This window comes from Canis aureus, chromosome 32 (assembly GCF_053574225.1).
Source record: "Canis aureus isolate CA01 chromosome 32, VMU_Caureus_v.1.0, whole genome shotgun sequence".
NCBI classification, from domain to species: Eukaryota; Metazoa; Chordata; class Mammalia; order Carnivora; family Canidae; genus Canis; species Canis aureus.
In genome coordinates this window covers 38,896,257-38,915,597 of record NC_135642.1, presented here as the reverse complement: position 1 = coordinate 38,915,597, position 19,341 = coordinate 38,896,257, and the positions used below count along the sequence as shown (strand labels likewise).

At 49.3% G+C, this 19,341-nt stretch overlaps 1 long non-coding RNA gene across 1 annotated transcript; it reads left to right on the top strand.

The window, feature by feature from the left end:
• Window positions 1-24: 24 nt before the first annotated feature.
• LOC144302896 (uncharacterized) lies at window positions 25-4,001 on the top strand. The gene is made up of 3 exons (XR_013369896.1): window positions 25-258; window positions 405-1,295; window positions 2,590-4,001. It is a non-coding gene; the product is annotated as an uncharacterized LOC144302896 (long non-coding RNA).
• Window positions 4,002-19,341: the final 15,340 nt, after the last annotated feature.

Here is a 19,341-nt window from a genome sequence, read left to right as displayed (position 1 = left end):
CCTCGCAGAAAGATGAGCTAACCACTGGGCCCACCACTCGCGCACCCCGTCTCCTTCTCCCTCTGCCTGGGGCTCAGCTTAAAATTAGCATATTTTAAAGATCCCACCCCCAGCTCAGAAAGTTCACAACCGGCATCTCTGGCATGCAAAAAAGAGCACAGGATTAAATACCTATAAGGTGCTGGGAGACACCAGGCAGGTTGTTGTGTTCAGTCTTTCCAATGACCTCGCCAGAGGAGGATCTCCTCCCCTTCAAAGGTGAAGACTAGCAGCTTTGTCTTTTTCTTTACTCATATTAGTATTATTGGTTCACGTAATACGTAAATATATCGGGGGATAAATTTTCTCTCTCTCTCTTTTTTAAATTATCGCTCCTGGATCTGTGTTCCATGTGCCCCTGGAAGAAGAGGCACTTTCCTGAGGTCCTCAGAATGGTCTTTGGTGGGAGCTACGATTCAGAAACCCAGACAGTGGAAACACAGCCCAGTTCTAGAATCAGGCAAGCAAGCTCAAGGCATCTTTCTTTGGTTCGTGATCAAAGGCAGTTCATGTGGGGTTTTCCCCGAGATGGGCCCGTGGGGACCCCTGGGGGCAAACCCCACACAACCCTACAGTGGTCACCGGACAAACGTGGTTGCCACAGAGCCCAGGTCTGTCTCAAACCCAGGGAGTCACATGGTCACCAGGAATTAAAAGAAGGCCAGAGGTAGGAAACAGAGACCAGAGTCATAAGGTTGAAATCGAAGAAAAAGAAACAACACAGTCCTTGCTTACACTTCAGGCCAGAAGCTGCACTAGGTGTTTTCCCACAGAGGAGCGGCAAACAGAGGAGACGAGACAGACCAGTGTAGAGAAGATGGGCCCAAATATAGGCTGGATCGTAAATCAGTTTGTGGTTTCCTAGTTCATTGAACAAACCCGACTCCAGTGGGCTGATGGATGGTTCCATTTCCGCCCAGAGGGAGGTCACTGGAGGTCTCTGCTCGGCCTCGAACTTACCAACAGGCGCCTACCCGCAGAGGAGCGGATGCAGACGCAGGAAGCAGGCCTGTCACCCACCGGGGAGGGAGGGAGGAGGCACCCCGGGTGCTTCCAAGTCACCCCTTGTCTCTCTCCTCCTAAGTAAAGGCAGAGTGGATCAGAGTCACATGTGCCCAGGAGCCAGCTTTTCCACCTCCCCGTGCTCATGCTGACTGTTTGAGGATTCACACGACCCTGGCAGGCGTGGGCCACGGGTGATCCCAGCATCGAGCAGGAGAGCATCACAGAGATGGATGTCACGGCTTGCATTTCAGGTTCAGAAAAATCGATTGGCTAAGTACAGGATGTGGGAGGCTGGCTCGCAGCCGGGCTTGTGTAAAAGACCCGGGGCGGGGAGGGCGGCGGTGTGGACCACAAGATCAATGGAAGCCTGCAGCGAGAGGCAGCCGCTAACTAGGGGGGTTCCTGGCCTCGGATGCCCACAGCTGGGCAGAGGCGGTGCGCCCGCCCCGAGCCATAGGAGTGACAGCCTCCCTTTGGGCCGCACTCCTCGGCCGCTCTCTGACATTTGCTTATTTCTAGGTGTCACAGATTAAAAAGCATGTCAAGGTGCAAAGACTCTTGAGAGGAGGACGGCCGAGCTGGTGCAGGGGCTGGGAGCCTATCAGAGATCTTTTAAAAGAGCTGAAGATCTTTAACTGGGAAAGGAGGAGGATCAGGGGCCCAAGCCAGGCCTTCCATCTGCAAGGCGGGTGGCAGGGGTAGAGGAGAGACTCATCCTGGGCGACTCCAGAGGGCAGAACTGGGACTCAGAGCAGCATGGGGCAGGCTGTGGTTTACCAACCATGTCCCAAGGAATGCCAGGAGGTTAACAGGTGTTCTGGAAAAGAGGGGTCCAGAGGCCCATCCGAGCAGAGAGTAGAGACTATATACATACATATGCTAGACTAGACTCACACCCTCTTGGAGATTCAAGGTGCGTATTAGCATTTACAGCACATCAGCATTACGTTACATACAACTAACATATTATTAGGTACATTACATGGGACAAAAGCCCTAGAGTACAAAAAAGGGCTTGTTTTTTTTTCCCCAAGCTCCCAAGAAAAAAAGCCTGGGGCAGAGGCCTCCTGTGCTCTTGCTTTATGATTAGGAAGTGCAATCCTGGTGAGCAGAGAAGAGCCTAGATGAGGGGGTGTTACTTAGCTGGCTGCAGCTAAGTGCAGCTGATTGCTGGATCCCAAAGGATGGTCCCCGGAGAAGCCACGTTAAACTGTATCGCAGGGGACAAGGGGGGAGTGATTGCCCATCACATGCTGTCTCCAAGTGATTGAAGACGTGCTGCACCCAAGTGACCTCTCCGCGACGTCCGGGTGGGGCACTCATGGGCCCTGGGTGTGGCCCCGTGGTGGTAACGTCAACTGGGAGGCCCCCCCCCCAGCAGGGGACGGGCCAAAAGGGGGCCGCAGGAGCGGGGGCCCACCTCTGTGAAATGGGCTGGTGGCCACGCAGGGCTGGTCGGCAGAAGGAATCAGGAGGGTCAGATTCAGGGTGTAACATCCATGCGGTGGAACCTAAGTCTCTTCCCCTCTCTTGCCTATGACCCAGGTCTTTCCGTCAGAGGCTAATGGTGCTTTCTTGTGAAGCCTGCAAGAGAGATTTGGTGCATGGACAAGCGATTGTGCAGAGGGGCATAGGGTGGACGTACTACGCACGGGCCCGTGTTTTCATATGATGGGCGCAGGCCCTATCCTCTATCTTGGGAGATCCTGTAGAGTCTCTCGTGGAGATCCTTCCTCGTCAGCACTCTCACGCATTTGAAGAGTTGCGGCACTTCCTCCTGTCGCCATTCCAGAATTTATTTAACTAGGATCCCATGAATGGGCATTTAGGATTTTTTTTTTTTTTCATTTAGGATGTTTCTAATCTCTCACTATAAAATCAATCCGACAACTGATATCCTTGCACACGAGTCATTTTGTAACCCTGGGGGTTCAACTGGAAGGCTAAAGACCTGGCATGGAACGGTGGAACCGTGGGGTAAAAGGTGACATGCTGTTTGTGGTTTTGATTCATGTTGCCAAACTGCAACTCCCCCCACCGCCCCGCAACCCCCGGGGAGGCTGTGCCCGTTTGTCTCCCAACGGCTATTCGGGAGGCTTCCCGTTCCCCTTCATCCCTGACCACACAGGGCATTACCACATCTGTGATCTTTGCGAGCGTGACAGGTGGCAAATGGCACTGCAGAAGGGTCTTTTAATTTTCACGTTTTAGGTTGTGAGATTGAGCTGCTTTTCATACGCTCAAGAGTCATTTACATCTTAGTTTCTGTGAACTGACTGTATCTTTTATTTTTCTTGATTTAAAATTTTTAACACAAAATGTCTCAAGTATGCAAAAAGATATGTATATTCAGTATATATATTTACATCTATGTATTTATGTATATATATATTAGCATAAGGCATAAAAGTAGAAGAACATCCACAGACCCACTACCCAGCTTAAGAAACAGACCGCCAGCAATACCTTTAAAGTTCTCTGTATTCCTTTTCCCCTCTGAGAGTACCCACATTTCTGAATTTTGTTTGTATATACATATACATGGGTGTGTGTGTGGGTGTGTGTGTGTGTGTGTGTGTGTATACAGAGAGAAAGGGAGAGAGATGGGGGAGAGAGAGAGAGTTTATCTCCTTAAATATTATGTTGTTACGTATGTTTGGGGGCTTTTATAGGAATGGTGTTGAGCTGTATATATACTTCTGCAACTGACATTATTTTATTCGACATTTTGGAAGCCCTAGCATTGTTTTTGAAAACTGTCATTGTTGTTGTGAATAGTTGTAGTTTACTAATTTTCACTGCTATGACATATCACATTGTAGGAGGAGACCACAATCTATCCTTTCCCCTATTGACGGCTTTGTGGTCACCCCCAAATTTTTATTATTGCAGCATTGCTGGGAACATTCCCTTTTTAAAAACATTTTTATTTATTTATTCACAAGAGACACACAGAGAGAGGCAGAGACACAGGCAGAGGGAGAAACAGGCTCCATGCGGGGAGCCCCACGCAGGACTCGATCCAGGAACTGGGGATCACCACCTGAGCCAAAGTCATGCTCAACCACTGAGCCACCCAGGCGTCCCTGCTGGGAACATTCTAGTACACATCTCCTGACACCCAGGGGCAAAAATTTTTAGACTAGAGTGTATACCCAGAGTTGGAACTGCTGGGTCATAGGATATATGTGCATTTAAGGTACAAAAAAAGTATAATTTTGCCTACTTAAAAATGAATTGTTGGGACGCCTGGGTGGCTCACTGGTTGAGCATCTGCCTTCAGCTCAGGTTGTGATCCCAAGGTCCCGGAATCAAGTCCCGCATCGGGCTCCCTGCAGAGAGCCTGCTTCTCCCTCTGCCTGTGTCTCTGCCTCTGTGTGTGTGTGTGTGTGTGTCTCATGAATAAATAAATAAAATCTTAAAAAAAAGTAAAAAATAAAAATGGATTGCTGGTCTTATTATTGATTGTAGGGGCTCCTTAAGTGCAGAAGACATGGACACTCTGTGATATGGGCATATTATTGTTTAAGTGCTCAGAGAAGTCCTGCAGTAAGAGAAGGCTGTTTAAGATGGAATTTCCCAAAAAAAAAAAAAAAAAAAAAAAAAAGATGGAATTTCCCTACTAAGCTGACGTGCCCTGGCACACCAGATGCTGACGTCGGGGCACATTTCAGCAGTGGGACGAGGGCCCCCTGTCCTCTGCCCGGGGGCAAGCCTGTGGGAGTAGACCCCCATGAGAAAGAGGGCTTAAGGGGCCCTCCCTGTCGTGCATCCACAGGAGCAGGCCTCCTGGAAGCCGGTCTCATCCCTCATCTCCATCCCCAGGGCCCCGAAGGAAAGAAGGCTCAGAGCAGAGAGCTGTATCAAAGGAAGACAAGCTGCCGGCGGATTCCCAAGCCCATCCCTTGCCCCATTACGTGACGCCCTACTGGACTTGATTAGCACCAAGACCCCGCCCCGGCTCTCCAGGAGACACGGGTTTTGTACCTGAGCCCTCTGGCCACCACCGTGGCTTCTGTCAGCTCTCTCCCCGGGCTAGTGGTCTGTGCTGCTCGGCGGGCTGGTTCTTTGGACACATGTGTCCTGGCTGTCTCAGGACCCGGGGCGGCAGGCCTGTGCCCTCCACCTTTGGGCTCCTGGCCCTTGGTGCATGGCAGATGACCAGCTCAGAGGTGATGAGGACAGTGAATGGCGGGGGGATCACCACGGGCGGGCTCCGTGCTGAAGACTTGACCAGGGCCACCCCTCACCCCTGTTCGCCGCCGCCCCGTTAGGGGCTGTTGCCATCATTCCATTTTGCAAGTGAGGGAAGTGGGGCTGGGGGGAGTCTAGTCACCGGTCTCAAGCCACATGGCCATTGAGTGGCGGGGGCAGGGTTCGGACTCTAGAGCAGGGTTCACACCTGCCTCACGCTGTGCACCTGACCGGACAGATGAGCCAGGGGGCCCCTGTTTAGCAGATGTCACGCACAGAGGAACGGCAGCCTGGTGACAATCACAGAAGCCCGGGAAGCTTTATTTTGGCGCTGCAGTCGGGGGGCCCGTGGGGACAGGCAGCCGTGGGGTGGGGAGGGCCCCAGGCCTGGTCTTTCGCCCCTTCCCTAGCCCCCCAGTGCCGGCCAGGGTCACAGGCCCAGCCCAAGGGCATCTGAGGCTCAGGCGAGGGTCCCGGTTGAGAGCGTTGGCAGTTGCTCCGGGCGAGCCGCAAGCAAACAGCTGTGACTCTAGTCCCCGAGGCTCTCCCGCCCCTGTGTGACATTACCTGTGTCAACACTTTTAGTTTTAAAGCGGCACAGCCAAGGTGGGGGCCGGGGTGGGCAATGGGGAGGCGGGGGGAGCCAGGCCCTTATCAGCGCTGGGTCCTTGCATATGTAACACCGTCATATAATTAACAGTGAAGATCATTTACATTGTCGCTTAGCTAATTTTCATAATGTTTTCTTTATTATCAGAGGAAGAAATTAACCCAAGAATTTATTTACATAGCAGCCTCAAACAGTAACAGCTTGCTAATTGCCTGTTAGGTGATTAATAAGCTTACAGCAGATGCTAATGCGTCGTGGGCTCCCTGTTTCAAAGGTGCTCTTGCCGCACGCTTGTGTTTTTGGCAGCTTAATTAGTGCAATAATTATGTACTTGTTGCTCCTTCTTTCGAGCAAATACTGTCAAATGCTTAAAAGATTAAAGTGAATTATATCCTGAGAACTCACAGCGCTTGAGGATGCCCGTTCTTGCTAACTTCTCTGCGAGTTCAAAAATAGAATCGAGGAGAGAGGGGGTCTGATCCGTCGGCGGGGAGACGTGAGGAACCTGCGCGCTGGCTCTGCCCCTCGCCCATAGAGACACCTTAAACTCTGCCTCGGTTTCCCCTCTGTGGATGCAGGGACACGTCACTGGCATGGGAAGGTGGGAGAGAGCACATTTTAGCACCGCAGGGACCCATGAGACACAGCAACTAAATAGGACGTGGACATCTTTTTTTTTTTTTTAAGATTTTATTTATTTATTCATAAGAGACACACAGAGAGAGGCAGAGACACAGGCAGAGGGAGAAGCAGGCTCCATGCAGGGAGCCCAATGTGGGACTTGATCCCTGGTCTCCAGGATCAGGCCCTGGGCCGGGGGCAGCGCTGAACCGCTGAGCCACCCGGGCTGCCCGGACATGGACATCTTACTGGGGTCCTGACCCGAACAGATCAATTGTAAAAAGACATCTTTGGGCTCACTGGAGAAATGTGACCCTGGACCGTGTAGCAGGTGACCTCCGGACGTCATCGCTGATTTAGTTAGGTGTGATAATGGCACAACGGTTACGCGGGGAAAAAAAATATTCTTGGCCTTTGGGTACACCGACAAGGGTGTTGGGGACAGGCACGATAGGATGTCTGCGATCTGCTTTCAAGTACTTCAAGCCCCTCCTCAGAACAGTGGGTGTGTGGATTAAGTGAGACTGCACAACGTGGATCCACACTGAAGCTGAGTGACGGGCATCTTGGGGATCAATATAATGGTTTTTTCGGCTTCTGTGCATGTACAAAAATGCGCATAATAGAAAAGCTAGTACACTGAAAGGAGATGGGGATGCTCTGTGGACGTGGGCTTGAGAACGCAGCTCCCGTGTCCTTCCCGTCACCCCATGCTGCCCCCCGTGAATGTAAGCTAGGTGGAGCCAGCGTGGTGCTGACCGCTGAAGGAGAGTCAGGGAGACCTTGGCCATGTGGCCCAAGGGACCTCAGGTACTTGGGAGGAGCCAGACTGAGCCAGACAATGAGAGGTTGCTGGGACAAGGGAACCTGGAACAATCCCATGAACATCAGAATGAGTTAGTTGCTCTTCAAGTTTGGCTCTGGACGATGCCCCAGGACACTTGCATGGGTCCTCTCCTGCCCACCCAGCTGTGGCTGAGGGAGCCACGAGTACAGGACCCCTGGCTCAGGTCAGGCCCTATGGTTTCCTCCTCCTTGGAGTTTGACACTCGAGTAGGGGACCCTGGGAAAACCGACAATGACAATCCCTCCTTGGAAGGCAGAGCCCGGGACAAGGAGCAGGCCTTTGGGGCAGTCGTGGGTGTGGCCTTCCTTCCTCCTGTCCTAGGTCCCCCGTGGGTTCTTCAGCTATTCCAGATGTTTCCAAACAAGTCTGGTTTCTGCCTTTCTCATCTCGCCGTGTTGATTGAATTCCCCGATATACCCTCGTATTATATCGGTATCTCTCATCTTTGGCACTTCCCAGAGTTGCCTGTTTTCATTCATTTGCCTGACTTTTTGATGACTGCCAAGTCTGTGGCTCCACAGGGCAGAGACCAGGTCTATTTTGGGTTACCATCCATGGTCAGGACTTAGCACGTAGGAACCGTAACTTAGTTTTTTTTGTTGTTGTTGTTTTTTGTTTTTAAAGCATTTCTCATGTGCTAGTAGAACAGAGAAGGAAGGCCAAATCCGTGCTTAAATTAGCCAGGGGAGGTTTCTGTTGCTGGCAACCAAACAGACCTGAGTAATGAATGCCTTTCTTCAGAGGAATCTCTTGCAATAGAGTTTATGAGGGAAAAGCAGAGGAGAGGGCATTGTCTAACGCCCCTGGATCCAGCCATGCCCGAAACCCACAATCCTTAGGCTTGTCAGTCATATAAGCCAATAAATTCCCCTTTCTGCATATATGATATTTTGGGGTGAGGTTTTCTGATGCATAATCGAAAGCTTCCCCTTTGATACAAAACGCTCCAGAAATTTTGATGTGGGTTATCCTTTCGGGGTCAAGAGAGCCTCATGGATAGGAAAGTGGAGGGAGAGATCGTTCTAGGTGTCGAGTAGGAGAGTGGAGGATATAAGCAGAGGTGTGATGGTGAGAAAGAGCAAGGTGCAGAGGCCATGGCAGAGACCAGCAGGCTGGCCCTCAGTACCCAGTGAGAAGCCTCCAGAAGCTGAGCCCAATAGGAAGGGGGGCATCTTGCCACCGCGCTGGGAAAGCATTTTGTCTTCCGTAGTCCCCTTTCCCAGAAGAGGTCACCCCCGATGCCCGAGGTTCCCAGAGCCTGCTGGCCCCTTGGATTCCGACTTCCTGCCCAGACAGGGCAGCTGGGATGAGGTCATGGCTGGGGAGAGTCTTTTATCCTCTTGCTAAGCTTCTTCTCTCAGTAGCAATTGCCGTCTTGCTTAATCTCAGAGTTATCTGATTGTCACAGTCGAGTTTTCCGCATTAGGCAGTGAGCCAACAAGTTACTTAACCTATAATTGCCCTTTAATGAAGCCCATCTTCAAAACTGAATTGTCAAAGGGAAACTTGTAAACACACAGCGAGGTCCAAGACCAAGCTGGCCCCAGACGTCGCAGCCAGGCCCTTGACTTCTCTCTGGCGTCAGCCACATTTGTCTGAGTTACTGGGGCTTTATTGCCGGCTGCCACCCAGAGTAGAGAGGAGTCTTGGGCTCACGACCGTTGCCAGAAGCAGGTCAAGCCTTTTACAAGCCAGCTGGAGGGAGGTTTGCTTCGGGCACACATGTTTCCCCTTTGCCAAGCGCTTTCCCCACCACTCCCTGCGATGCTCTATAGATACAAAAGTGATGGCCAGTGTCACCACCTGAACTTTGCAAACTCCGAGCAGGTGAACCTGCCCGATGGTGGAAATGTGGCCGGTGAATGATCCACGCCCCAGCACGTGGTGGCGAGGAGGTCTGATATCAAAGAAGAGTTCCTACTATAGCAGTGTCTGGGTTGGGCCTACACTGAGTGTGGTCAGGTGTCCGACCTCAGGGAACTTCCAGGGGCATCTTCGAACGTCAAACGCACTGAGCCATTTCATATTTCTCTCCTGTTCATCCAGGGCAGACCAGGACAAGGGAAGAAATATTTACAGGACACCTATTCTGTGTCAGGTGTTACCCCGGGCAGCTTGCATATGTTGTCTCACGCTAGGTCATATTAGCCTTACTTTGTAGATGAAGAATGTGAGGCCCAGAGAGGTGAAGATGCTTGACCAAGGTCACACGGGGTGTGGGTATGGAAGGGAGGATTTGAAGTCGGGTTTGCCCGATGTCAAGGCCCGCCAGTGCTCCTTCGACAGCTTGGAGGCTCCCTCACCAAGGCGACGCTGGCCTACAGCCAATGAGGGGTGCAGGTAAGAAGAGCTGTGAAAAAAAAAAAAGAAAAAAAAAAAAAAAAAAAGAAGGGCTGTGAAATCGAGAATAAAACACTATGCTGTCCAGGATTTGCTTCGAAATCGCAAAGAAGCATAGTGTGAGAGTAGGTGGGAAGAGAGATGAAAAGACTTGCTGTAGGGTGACAGGTGTTGAAACTAGGTGATGAGTGCCATCAGGATACAATTTCTTCTAATTTCATCATACTTGGTATTTTTCACTATGAAGAAGTTTACAAAACATAGCGCTTGCTCCAGAACTCGGTGTCCCTTCCCAGGACCCTCCTAACAGTCCGTGTCTGTGTTTCTGTCGCTCCCCTGCACCCACCATGTCACATGAGAGTTGCCTTTTAAATTATCCGTGTTCCTCAAAAACCTTGAACTCCACTGGGATGAGGGCGGTATCTCTCCTATTCACCTGCTAACTTCACTCAGGAGGAATCAACGAAAGGGGAGTGTGGCACACACAGTGGGCATTCAATAAATGTTTGTTGAGTGAATGCAAAATCCGAAGAACTGGACCTTGAGGGCCGGCTGCGTTCTGAGAAGCAGAAGGGTCCCGGGGAAGGGCGAGCGAGGCTGGACACGGGCTGGAGCGTAGGCCCCGGGCAGCATGCAAGCCAGTTCAGAGGTGAGGGACGCGGCCCGAACGGCCACAGCCAGCGATCACGCACCACCCACGGCTGGGGTATCCACTTTCACGACTTCCATCTCACAGACACAGCCTGACAACATGTTTTTCTTCTTATCACCACGGCAGGGTCAATCCCCCCACTGTGGCTGTGAAACTGCGGCTCCCGATTTCATTCTCAGGTCATTAATTGAAGACACTTGGCCAGCAGACGCCTGGTGGAAGGCAGCAGCGGGTTGCATTTTTGAGGTCTAGAAGGAGACAAAAGATACCAATTAAGGGGACAGGGAAAAAAAGAGGGGGACAGGGAAAGAACGCCTCCACCTCCAGACTACCTCAAGACCCAGTGCCATGTGGGAACTGGGGAACTGGAAAGGCAAGCACAGAAGGCTGGCGGGGGTGCGGGGGTGTGGGAGGGTTGTCTGCGATCAGTTCGCCCTGGCAGGGCCAGGCCCGTGTCCCGAGGCTCCGTGATGTCCGGTCTCTCGCCAGCCCTCCTGATGACAACCACACCATGCTACTGGTGGAGGTTGAGGCCCGAATGAGGCCTGCAAGAATTAGGACACCTGCAAAGGCCTTTCTCGCAGAGACAAGCCACACGGATGATGATGATGGCGACAGAAATGGTTTACCAGAAGCTTCCACAACCCGGAGTTCAACTCACCCTCCCAGCAACTCCAGGACAGAGGAAGACATGGAGAGCGGGAGGTCTGAACCCGTGCTCAGAGTCACAGGGGTGATGCCAGGTGCCCAGCATGGTGCAGTGGGGAGGTGGGGGCCGAGATGCTGCACCCCAGTTTGGGCATACGCTCTTGGCCAGGGACTCTGTCCTTGGACCAGGGGAAGACACAGGTCCTGACCCCTCCACTTCATGGCCCGCCTGGCACGTGCCATTATGGATGCTCAAATGAGGTTAAGAGAATCTTTGTACGGTCCTGTGGCCTTCTAGAATTATTGATGACTCCCATTGTCTCCTGGAAATATCGATGATTTTCGCCTTCCAGGCCTATCTCTACTCCAATTCTTCAAGTTCTTTTGTGTCTCTGGAATATTAATCAGCCCAGGAGGACTGAAACGAGAGATGGCTCTTAGGAGAGGCAAAATGAACATAAATGTGTCTGGTATAGTAATGCCCTTTGTCACAGTGCTTTGGATTTCTCCAAGGGCCTCCGCTCACATTTGTTGTCTCATCTGAAACAAGCAGTCACCCCGCGAGCTGCTGGTGAGGATGGTGGCGATTACCTCCTTTCCTAAAGCAGGGGAAACCAATGTGCAAGCAGTCCCGCATCTTGTGTTTTCTGACCTTTTCACTTTCTGAAGTTTGAAACGCATGAAGTCAATCTTTACACTTAGTTTTCAAACAAGAAGCTTGGAGAGGCTGCCTGGGAGGAATTCCTACCCCTACTTTTAAGAAATAGATCTTATGGGGCGCCTGGGTAGCTCGGCGGTTGAGCGTCTGCCTTCAGCTCAGGTTGTGATCCCAGGGTCCTGGGATCGAGTCCCACATTGAGCTCCCTGCAGGGAGCCTGCTTCTCCCTCTGCCTGTGTCTCTGCCTCCCTGTGTCTCTCATGAACAAATAAATAAAATCTTAAAAAAAAAAAAGAAATAGACTTTATTACAAGGTAGTAATTATTAGGGATCCCTGGGTGGTGCAGCGGTTTAGCGCCTGCCTTTGGCCCAGGGCGCGATCCTGGAGACCCGGGATCGAATCTCACATCGGGCTCCCGGTGCATGGAGCCTGCTTCTCCCTCTGCCTGTGTCTCTGCCTCTCTCTCTCTCTCTCTCTCTCTCTCTGTGTGTGTGTGTGACTATCATAAATAAATAAAAATTAAAAAAAAAGGTAGTAATTATTACAAATGTTTAAACCACCACATGGCTTCTTTTGCTCTTTATTCTGTTCCTGAAAATGTACACTTCCCTATTTTTCCCCCTTTGAAGCCAAAATGTCAGACTTGAGGCCTCCTGACTTTGCCGGGGTGGGTGGGGGCCCAGGAGCAGTTGAGAGAGCGCCCGCTTCTTCCTTGGTGTCTCCTCACAATTCCTGTTCAGACAGAGCGCAGGGTGGTCCGAACAGGGGTTCTGATGCCCTCCAAGGTCACGGTTATTCACATCTATCATTTTGTATTAGTGCCACATGTTAGTCTGTTTTCACCACTGGGCTGTGAGGGCTCTGTGTGGATAGGAAAGGAAAGGATGAGATTTGGAACTTAAGGAGAAAAAACAAACATAACTCAGGCAGTAGTGGAATTGAGGCGGGGTATGGGAAAGGGGGTGCAAGATTCCAAAGCTGGGACCTGTCAGGACATCATAGCAATGAATCAAGGGGAAGGGAAGAAACCTTGAATAAAAACAGGGACTAGAGAAGTCAAAAGGAGGGACAGACTCCTGGGCTTTTCAGAATGTGGGGTATGTGTCAACCCCTCCAATGAACGAGGGGCAGTCAAGGACTAGCTCTCAAATTCTAGGGTAGATACCCAGGGAGGTGGATGATAGGGCCTTGTTCAGAATTAAGGAATGTGGGAGAAAATGCATTATGGGTAGAGAAAGTCAGGGTGGTTTAGTTCTGGAAGGATTGAGTCTCAGGTGCTGAGGGGGTCTGGAGTACAGATGTAAACCTGGCAGGTAGCAGCTTCTTGGTGGTACTTGAAGCCACTGTGGACTCTCTGGTCCTCTCAGCCTGTCCGAGGGCTGGGCCTCTGCCTCTCGGACCTACCACCTGGCTCCCTGGGGACCCTGAATGGCCTGGACTACTTGACTTCATCATTTCTTTATTTCCTTTTGCCTTCCACCTTGTGCCTGCAAGTGAAGATCCCCGAAGCTCCACGAGGCTCATTCAGGAGCCTCTTGCAGAGCCCCAAAGGTCATCTAGCACAATACATCAAGTGGAGCCAGCAAACATGGTTTCCAGAGTTGGCTCAGCCAATATCTACTATGTGATATCAGCAAATCACTGTTCCTCTCTGGGCACCACTTTCTCTACACTTTAACAGGAAAGTGTAGTAAGTGGTCATGTAGCTTGTGTTGGATGAACTCTCTTATATAAAACAGCTTTAATGTATAAACAATATGAAAAATCAATTATTTGACAGCATTAGAGAGCTGCCAAAACCAGGCAGAAACTGCAGTGGGATGGACCCTTGAAATAAGGTAACCTCACTGGGTGATTCACGTTTAGACGACTTTTCTCCTGAGTGCAACGTCCTGCTGTTCACATGGCATGGGATAGCTAGAACCCAAGTAGAAAACCACAGTATTTCTGATCTTAGGTCTCAAACCTTGGGACCAATTCTGCAAGAGGAGCTGGAACCCAGGAGAGAAAACCTGGAGAGAACCTCTGAGGGGCAAGCCCCCAAGTTACATCTAAAGTCCCCTCAAATCCTTGACTGATCCGTGAACTGTGCATGCATGGGGGTGCCATCAAGAAGCCCAGATGGAAGCATCAACTAGAAAGCTATACAAGCTGAGCAGAGATCTCAGTTGTGGCCTAACTACAGCTGCATAGAATTGACTTTGAGTCCCAACAAGTGAGTAGAATAAAAATGTCTGAGATCTAAAGGATTCATCCTAAGACTAAGGTAAGCCAAATATTACATGGTGCAAGAAATTGCAAAGTCAACTCCACAAGTTCAAGTGGGATTGACTGATTATCCAATAAGTTAACTGCCAGCCAGAAAAGAAAAAAATCAGTATTCTCCAGAAGAAGATAACAGAATCCAGAGTCTATGCAATGTCTAACTTGCAATATCTGATATAAATTAAAGGATAATAAAAATACGTTATGAAAAACATTATACTATCAAATTTTACAACCTAGATGAAGTGGACAAATTATTTGAAAAGCACAGCTTACCAAGAGGACACAAAGGAGTCAGAAAATTGAATTGCTTTGTATTGAAGAGATTGACTTTATTATAAAAATATCGCAACAGAAAAAACTCCAATCACTTTATGAGACTGATCATGTCACTCATTAATTTCATTAAACAGTTTAGGGGAAAAAAATTCAGTCTTACACAAAGGATGTCTGCGCCTTCCACCTCTATTCAACTTTGTATTGGAGATCTCAGTGCAACAAGATTGAATAAAAAATAAATAAAAGGCATAAAAATGTAAACATAAGAAGTAAAGCTGTCTTTATAGACAACATGATTTTTTTCAGATAGAAAATCCTAAGGAATCTACAAAGCAACTCTGAACTAATGAGTGAATTTACCAACTTTGTTGAATACAAGATCTACATACAAAGATCTATTGTAGTTGTATTTATTAGCAGCAAAATATTCAAAAAATGGAATTTTAAAGTTGTTCTACATTAATATCCCCAAACACAGGATACTTAGAAATAAATTTAATAAAATGTGAACAATATTTGTCATAAAAATGACAAAACATGGCTGAAATACATTTAAAAGGATCTTATAAATGATGAGATATCCCATGTTCATGGAACTCAATATTATTAATATGTCACTTCTCCTCAAATTTATCTATACACAAAAACAACCCCAGTCAAAATCTCAACAGAGATTTCTGTGGAAGATGACCAGAAGCATGTCATTAAGAATTTATATGGAAAAGCAAAGATATAGAATAGTCCAAACATTATTGAAAAAGAAAGACACATTTGGAGAACTTGCACTACCAGACTCAAGATTTACTATAAAGCTACATAATCAAGACAGAATGGTATTGACAAAAGGAAAGACTGATAAATGGAACAGACTAGAAAGACCAGAACTAGACCCACTTTTGACCTAATCTAAGTCAATTGATTTTCAACCATGGTGCCAAAGCAACGGGACAGAGAAGGTCTTTGCAACGGGGTATCTGGGTTGCTTAGTGGTTGAGTGTCTGCCTTTGGCTCAGGACATGATCCTGGGGCCCTAGGATCGAGTCCTGCATCAGTCTCCCTGCAGGGAGCCTACTTCTCCACTTCTCCCTCTGCCTGTGTGTCTCTCATGAATAAATAAATGAAATCTTAAAAAAGAAGAAGAAGGAAAGAAAGTCTTTGCAATAAATGTTGAACAATTGGATAAATATATGGTAAAAAATGAACTTAGACCCTTATCTCTCATCAAACCCAAACATTAACTTGAGGTATCTTACAATCATAAAGGTAGAAGTTAAAACTATACAGTTTTTAGGGAAAAAAATCCAGGAGGAAGCATTTGTGACTTTGAAATATACGAATGGACAATAAGCACAGGAAGCTGTGCTAAACATCATCAGTCACCAGAGAAATGCAAATCACGACCACGATGAGCTCCTTTTTATTACACGCCAGAATGGCTAAAACTAAAAGGACTCACAACCTGAAACATTGGTGAGGATAAGAAACCACGGAAACCCTCACACCATGCTGGTGAGATTGTAAAATGGTACAACCACTTCAATCATATACATTTCTTATCAATTTAAATCTCTGCCTTTTCATGATTGGGCAATTCCTCTCCCAGATATTTGTCCAAGAGGCATGAAAACGTATGTCCACACAGGGACTTGTACACGAATGCTCATTGTAGCTTTATCCATAATGGCCAAAAATTGGAAACAGAAATGTCCATGTGCAGAGGCATGGAATAAATAAATGATGGTGTGTTCATATGCCAGAACTGGACTCAGCAGAAATTGGAATCTACTACCGATGCACACAACAAGAGAGGAACTTCACAGACCTATTGAGTGAAGGAAACAATACAGTATGGCTCCCTTTGTATGAAATTCTAGAATAGACAACATTCAGGTTGGTGATAGAAATCAGAAGAGTGGTACCTTTGGGGTGGGTATAGCTGAAAGGGTTTATAACCAAAGAAGTTTCTGGAGCAATGGAGATGTTCTATATCTTGGATGACATGGCAATTTATTAATCAAAAGCTATTGGGGAAAAAAAAAAGCTATTGGGGGACACCTGGGTGGCTCAGTGGTTGAGCATCTGCCTTCAGCTTAGGTCGTGATCCTGCAGTCCTGGGATCGAGTCCCACACCAGGCTCCCTGCGCAGAGCCTGCTTCTCCCTCTGCCTGTGTCTCTGCCTCTCTCTGTGTCTCTCATGAATAAGTAAATAAAATCTTTAAAAAAAAGATTATTGAATTGCACATTTTAAATAGGTACACTTCACCATATGTAAATTTTGCCTCAATAAAAAAAAACAAAACAAAGTAAAATAACTAAGAAAGTTAAAAAATATATCATTAGGATCCTGACATTCTAGGAGGCCTCAAGTGGGCAGACCTAGGGCTTGATCACACAGGGTCTGGCGGTCAATGTCAGTGCTTCTCTGCAGGAGGCAGAGCTGAAGAATCAAAGGCTCAGCTGAGTCGGGGCCTCCAGGAGCTCGTGGGCTGGACTCAGCAGCTGCCCGAACGAGTCACTTCAGCTTAAGCAGCATCTTTAAATGAATCCTGAAGTCTGTGTGAGCCCATCGATGTTACCCGCTGGTCTTCTGTGTGTGTGTGTGTGTGTTTTATTTTAAGCTTTTTCCCTCTCCCTCTGCTGCCACGGCCTTCAGAAAAAATCATGATTCCCTGGGGATGATGTGTGACCCCTAATCAGAGGGTAAGTTGTCTGGCCAACTCGGGTAGACTGCAGAAGAAAATCTGGAAGGTTGCGCCACCCGTTGGATCTACAAGGACTAATGCTTTCGTACAGCCCTCGTGTCCAAGCGGTGGGAGGAGGCCAGATGGCCTGGAAAGATACACAAATGGAGTCCCCGAGTGAGTGCCGACGCCAACACAGCTTCAGCTCGGCCCCTAAGGGAACCCACCCTCCTCCCTTGTACCCGGAGCACCGTTAGGCTCTCCATTGCTCGGAAACCAGACGGACCATGGGCCCCCAGGGGACAAGAGAGGAGGGACTGCAAGGAAGAGAAGACAGAGAAGATGGGCCAAGACAGAGGAAAGGAGGAGGAGTGTCTAAATAAAAAGAAGTAGAGGGGAGGGGACGGGCAGGCAGGGCATTCAATAGGTTAGCAATGAGTTCATCCTTTTGTAGAGGGTCTGGCACTTTTCAGGATGCCCACAGCTCTTCAGTAGGAGGAGGTGGGCTGGCCAGGAGTTGGGACGCCGACTTCATCGATGGGAAAACTGACACACAGAGCGGAGGGCACTCGCTCAAGTTCACACGTCTAGGAAGAGAGCAGAGCAGATTCCTCGGATTTGGGGACCTACAGGCCTCCTGTCGCTGTGGCTGCACTTCCTCGTCCTGGGCGCTTTCTTCTCCCTCTGCCCTCACACCAGCACCCACTTGGCACGGCCTGGAAGCCAGTGGGAAGGGCTGGCTGCCGCTCACAGGGCATCATTATGTGCAAGGTGAGGGAACTTCTCTCCCAGCCCCAGGCCTTTTTAGGAAATGTAGCTCTGCATGAAACACTTGGCTTTGATGGGAAGGGAAGAACTGGGCTACTAATTAAAGGTCATTTAGGATTTTTTTTTAGCTTTAAAAACAGAGTAGATATGTTTAATTCGGGCTGACCACAGTCACTGGGCATTTCCGTGAAGCTCGGGGATCTGTGTGCTGAGTCTCCTGGACTCTGAGAGATCATTGGATTTTTTTTTTCCCCCGTCTCTGGTTTTGTTTTGATTTTGTTGTTGTTGTTTTAAAAATACACACCCTCTGGAGTTGAGTACTTTGACTGCTTTGATGCAAGGGAAGCCAACCATGGCTTTCTAAAGTTAGACAGCAAGGAGTTGGCATTGGCAGGAACTAAACCACAAGCCTCAGAAGCCTCTGCCGCCGGCCCCTAGGCCACGGCTGTGCGGTGGGCACCATGTTATTATGTCCTCCCGAGAAAACTAGAGACCCAGAGACCTCTGGTTACACTGCCACTGGCTGGTTGCCCCTGGACAGGGCAGCCGGCGGGGGCTGGGTGCCAACCAGGAGTCGTGATCATCCCTGCTCAGCCAGGGCGGCAGGAGGGCTCTCTGTGTAGGAATCCCCAGAAGGCCAGGGCGACCCCAGTGTGCACCCTACTCGTGTTCCTAAATGAGAAGATGCCCCCTCTTCAGCCACACTGTCAAGATGCCTGTGGTTTTATTCCACCCAGCTGTCCTGGCTGGCTTCCCCTGATCCTAGAACCCTTCCTTCCTAGAGGGAGCTCTTTCCATGAGGCTTGGCTGGGGCCCATCCTGCCTTTTCCCTGACCTCATGACCCTGACCAATTAGAACCCCCCATCTTACCTAACCTTGATGATTGGCTCTATCACAGGCATAGGGCCCAAGTGAAGCCAATCAGAAGTCCGGAGGTGGAGAAAGCAGGCATGAGGGATGAGGAGAGAGAGTGGGGGTGAGGCCTAAGCCCCAATAGCATCATTGGAACTTCTGGATGCAGCCGTGCATGAAGGTTACTCACTTCTGTGAGCCAATAGATCGCCCCTCCCTTTGTGGCTATAACTATTTTGGATTTTATTCCTGTCACCTACAATGAGAAAAGCACCAAGAGCTCTATGCCTTGCTCATCTTCGCATCCCTAGCAGGGGCAGTCTTGTTAAATGAATGTCTGAGCCTCCTTAGACTGGAGATGAATGGAGTTCGGGGTAGGGGAGGGAAGTACATTGCCAAGCACCTACCAGGCCTCGTGTCCCAGATACTTCACAGAGATTATTTCAGTGGACCGTTTCCTCCCCGCCTTGCTGTACTAGGACTGCTATCTCCACTTGAAAGATGGGTAAAGAGAGGAAGAAAGGGCCCTAGGGAAAAGCCAGACCTTCAGAAACAGGACAGAGTGTGCGCCTTCTAGCTGGGCACTTCTCTGAAACCTAAGAAGCTGGACCATCTGCACGCCTCCTTCTGCAGGAGAGAACAGACAAACAAGACCCCCCAAGCGACCCCCTATTTCTAGGCCCCTGACCCTCCAGGGGAGCCCCTACCAGAGTTGCGGGGTTCGTTTGTTCCAGTTCTGTTTCCCCTTGGGCGTTGGGTGGATGCGTATTGCCCGATGCCAAACACTGCAAAAATGGAAGTAGATTTCTCAAACGCCCAGAGTTCCGGGCTATCAGCTTCTCTCCATGACATCATGCCCCTCTCTGGCACTTGACCCCAT